Source organism: Petaurus breviceps, unplaced genomic scaffold (assembly GCF_028583685.1).
Source record: "Petaurus breviceps papuanus isolate PSGF00001 unplaced genomic scaffold, PetGlider_PUasm1.0 90109, whole genome shotgun sequence".
Lineage (NCBI taxonomy): Eukaryota > Metazoa > Chordata > Mammalia > Diprotodontia > Petauridae > Petaurus > Petaurus breviceps.
Window position 1 is genome coordinate 243,252 of NW_027187178.1, and position 5,115 is coordinate 248,366.

The following is a 5,115-nucleotide window of genomic DNA, read 5'->3' on the forward strand; positions in this document are numbered from 1 at the left end:
GGATATCTACCCTAAGCATATGAAAATTTCCCCCTGGCAGAATGGGTAGATGTGAACAGTTTGTTCTAATGGGCCATAAAGGTGGCTACAGTGGGCACCATGGAGTGCTTAGAGCTTGGTCAGACATCCAAGATGCCAAGGTCATCCACTGAATCTTGGACCATCCCCAAGTCGTCTTGACTTGTGTCTTGCCACTGTCTTCTGATGAGTCTGGAGGAGAGGGTGAGGCTGACAACTTTGTGGAACTCTGCCTCACTTAAATCCAATTTATTCATGAGTCAAAAGACAACAAAAAGTGGTTGAGCAGCCTTTTTAAATTGCCAGGAACTGCTCACCTCACTACTACTTCAGTCCAGTGAGAAGAGGATCCTATGCCCTGGGCCGCTACATTACTCCCAACCTGGTTTAGCCAGTCTGCCTGAGACAGTTTTATTGAGTGTGGTGGATGTGCATGTTACAGCTTCGCTGAGCCACAGGTGAGAGTTGGATGATAGGAGAACACCAAAGGTAGATGAGCAGCCCTCACACCAGAGGTACTAGTCCCTCCTGAACACCCCATAAACCCCATATGAAATGGTACAACCATTTTGGAAAACAATTTGGAATTATGCAAATAAAGTGACTAAAATTTCTATACCCTTTGACCCCAAGATTCCACTTCTATGTTTATACCCCAAGAGGACTGTTGATAAGAAAAAAAGTTTTCATATACACCAAAATATTTATAACAGCACTTTTGGTGGAAGCAAAGAACTAGAAACAATTAGATGCTCATCGATTTGGGAAGAGCGAAGCAATTTATGGTACTATATGAATGTAACTATTACTGTGCTGTAAGAAACAGTGAATATGATGAATATAGAGAATGATAGATAGACTTATGTGAACTGATGCAAAGTGAATTAGTAGGGCTCAGAAATATGGTAAGGTCAGCTACCACAAAAACAATGGAAAGTGAAAAATTCAGAATTACAAAGAATAAGCATAGCCCCTGAGAGGGATAAGCAGACTTTTCCACCTACACCTTTGTGCAGAGGTAAGAGATTCACTGGTGGGAAACACTGCATATATTTTGAAGTTTTTTTCAATATACTCATCAGATTTGATGATTTTTTTCTTTAAAAAGTGTTTGTTTTATGGGGCAGCTCTCTGCATACTTAAAATGCTGTATATATTTCAAGCAGCTGCTACCTGGGGTTCTTAGAAGGAGCAGGAGAAGGCCAGAGGGCTTAGTTCTAAGGGGAGTCCTTCTTTTGCAGGGGGCTGTCATAGCTTCAATGCCATTCTCTTGCCCAGGACCCAACCTCTTCTATCTACTGGAATTCTTACCCTTCAGTTAAAAAAGATCTTGGAATTTCCTTAGCCTGTCTTTAACTACTTTTTATAAAGGCTTAGAAGCCTCCACTCAGGTACTTTTCCAATGGAGTGAGTGCACACGCACATGCACATGTGATTAAAGGATCAGCTAAGCTAAGCTTTGGGAGGCTCATTACCAGACTGACCACTATGAAATGGATTTCTTGTACCAAAGCAATTTACGAGAATGGGTTTCCTATGATCTGCTGGATGGAATGAACACACAGGAGAAAGTGCCCATCTTCTGAAGTCTTATATAGTGACCCTAAAGCCCATCTGCTAGAATCCCATCACAGTAGGGAAGGAAGCCAAATTGCAGAGAGGTGCAATGATTTAGGTCACATAGATAGTGACTGAGCTCAGATATGAACCTAGATCTGCTCACTCTAACGCCAGTAATTTATAAATTGCTTGTCTTAAATCTAATTAAACCATCAGCTTCTTGAGGGCGGGGATCCTATTGTTTTTCAGATTTGAACATCCCCTTCTCTAGTGGGGATAGAGCTAATAGTTTACAAGAAAAACAGAATCTGGTCTAAGAGAAACAGTCAAAAGTATGTGACCTGGGGCAAGACCCTGAACCTCTTAGGCCAAAAAGGTAGTACCCCAAGTACAGCCAGTAGCCTGGAACATTAGGCATGGGAGGAAGCTGAGCCCTAGGAGGAGTAGCCTTCACAGTGAGGTGGGAAAAGAAGTTTGGAGTGTAAGCCAGCAAGAGAGGGGCAGGGGAAGGTGGGAATGGGAGCAGGAGAGGTGAGAAGGGATTTCCCATATGGCTCAAAGGAAGGGAGCCAGAGAGAGATGAAGAAAAATGTCTACCCCAACCAGAAGGGGAGATGCTGGTGCTGCCCCAATGCCCCTAGGACACAGAACCTGCAGACATTAAACAGATGATGTTCCTCTAAGAAGAGAAAGGCAGAAAAGATATGTGGCAAATAGGAGATTATGAAGATGCTACCGAAAGGACCCCATGGGTAGAACAAAACCCTCCTGGGAACAATGTCTGGGGCGCAGCTCCAGGTCCCCTATGGAGAAGGGATTGAGGAAGGGCACCAGTGTATTCGCTCTTGAAAGAGAGGCTGCCAACTGTCTAGGAGAGAAGAGAAAAAAAATGTAGATGACCTTCCCCACAACCCCACAGTGCCAAAGCAGAGGGTTCATAGGAGCCTCGAGTCTTAGACCTGAAAAAGACTGAGAGTCAGCCTCTCATTTCCTACCTGAGACACAATGAATCTTCCCTAGGATATCTCTGACAAGAGGCCATCCAATCTCTTCCCAGAGTCCTTCAATAATGGAGAACTCACCACCTCCCATCCTAGATCATTCCTTTGGAAAATTCAGTTTTTCATTATGTTAGGACAAACCTGCATCCCTGTAATCAATCCATTAATCAATCAATCCCAGAAGTATTTATTAAGGACCTCCTAAGTACCAGGCACTCTATCTTTCCCTTTGATTCTAGATCTCCATTCTGAAGCCACACCCAATCTAATCCCTTTGTCCTGTTACAGTCCAGATATGTGAGGACAGCCACCACTGTCTCCTTTGTCTTCTCTTTCCAGAATGAAATCCCACCCCCTTAGAGATTCATGGAATTTAGGACTGGCAGGGTCCAATCTCTTCCCCTTAAACTAGAGGAAAAAGTTAGAGAGGGAGGTTCTGTGACTTGCCCAGGGTCTCACAGGCAGAAGGAATTCAGACCGTGGTCCTGATTCTACATTCAGGGCTCCTTCTACCATATAACTCTGCTCCCTTCAACTGCTTCTCACAGGGTGAGGTTTCCAGGCCCCCCCACCATCCCCGTCTGTCAATGTCCTTCCTAAATGTGGATCCTAGAAGTGAACATGACATTCTAGGTGTGGTCAGACCAGGACCACAGGGAATTGCTTCTATTCTTGGCATGATTATTCCCTCCAGCCCTGTGATATCACTGGTGAAGGACACTCCAGCTTGGAGAGTCCAGCTGCTCATGTCAATCAGCACCAGATTAGGGAGTTGCCCAGACAAAGGGAGGTGAAATGATTGGTTTATGGTCATATGGCCAAGTCAGTAGGTAGGACTTGGACCCAGGTCTTCCTGACTCCCAGACTGGCCCTCTCTTGTCTACCCCAGGCTCCATCCCATGCTTGCATTCATGCAACCTGAAATCACCCTAGCTTAGGGAGCTAGGGATACAGCACTTCACACACACACACACACACACACACACACACACACACACACACACATACACACACCCTTTCCAGATGGACAGGCAAGGGAGAGAGGGGTCAGCCACCCTGTCCCTAATCTCCCCTTTACCTGTGAGTGCCCCTTTCCTAAACTCAGTTTCTCCCTCAACAACCAGAGATGTCTAACTCATGGCTCATAGGTTGTATGCTGTAGCAACACAACCCCACCCAAATCAGATTCAAATGTCACTGGGAAATATTTTGCTAACTCAATAAATATAATACAGCATAGATAATGTCAATTTGTTGTTTTTGAAATTGATCAACACTGCACAGGGCAAAGTGTGATACCACTGAGTGTGGTACCACTGACCTAAACCAGTACAGGCACAAGGCCAGTGCCCGAGTATGTGAAACATAGAAGAAATGTTTAAGCCATCTATAGAAATAGAGAGAAATGAGTTACAATGGTAGACACATGTGGTGTAGTGGAAAGAACACTGGGCCTGGGGTCCAAAGCCCTGGGTTCGAGTTGTGACTCAGATCTTGGCTAAAGCACTTCCCCATTCTGGGCCTCAGTTTTCTCAACTGTAACCAGAAAGTGGACTGAAGGATGCAGGGACTTACTGATTGTGAGACTGTGGAAAAAATCAGTTCACATTTTTAAGCCTCATTGGCCATCTCCTACATGAGATATAAGACTTGTATCCTTCTTTCCCTTCACTGGGCATACAGGAGCAAAAGTAACCTGTAATCAGCCATGTGAGCTTGGCTGGCTACTATCTATTTTTGTGAAACTCCTGATGTGACCTTTAGACTTGATCATAGAGTGACCATATTCTCACTGGCTCTCTACTTCAAAGAAGAATAGTTAGCATTTATATAGCCCCTACTGTATGCTGGGCATTGTTCAAAGCACTTTACAAATATTTTTAACAAATATCTCATTTAATCTTCTCAACAACACTGAGAGGTAGGTGCTATTATTATCCCCATTTTACAGATGAGGAAACTGAAGCAAACACAGGTTAAGAGACTTGCCCAGGGTCACACAGGTAGTTGAGTGTCTAAGGCCATATTTGGTCTTTCTGACTCCAGGCCCTAGTGCTTTATCCACTGAACCAACTAGCTGTCCTATATAAACAAACAAACAAACACAAAATAACTGCTTTGCTGTGCTTCCTCTCATTCTATCCTTCCTCACTCCAGCACAGATTGAAAACTGGATTTGGGGAAACTCTGGAAGTAGCCAGGCTTCTTCCCTAGGAGGACTCCCAGCTCTGGCCCAGGGAGGCACCATCCCTGCTACAGGAGGGAGAAAGAACCCTAAGGCCTGCTCCCCTATTTCCTGGTAAAAGCTTGGATAAGAAACAAGGGTTATCTAGAGACCCTTGCCAGGAGCAGAGGTAACATGGAGAGGTTCTGAGGCAGACAACTGAGAGCTCTGGGAGAGAAGAGGAGAGTGCTGGGAGGAGACAAAGACTATTTTCCCTGGACTTTCTCCCCCCTTTACCTCTTACCTCCCACCTCCACAGATTCATACACACACACACACACACACACACACACACACACACACACACACACA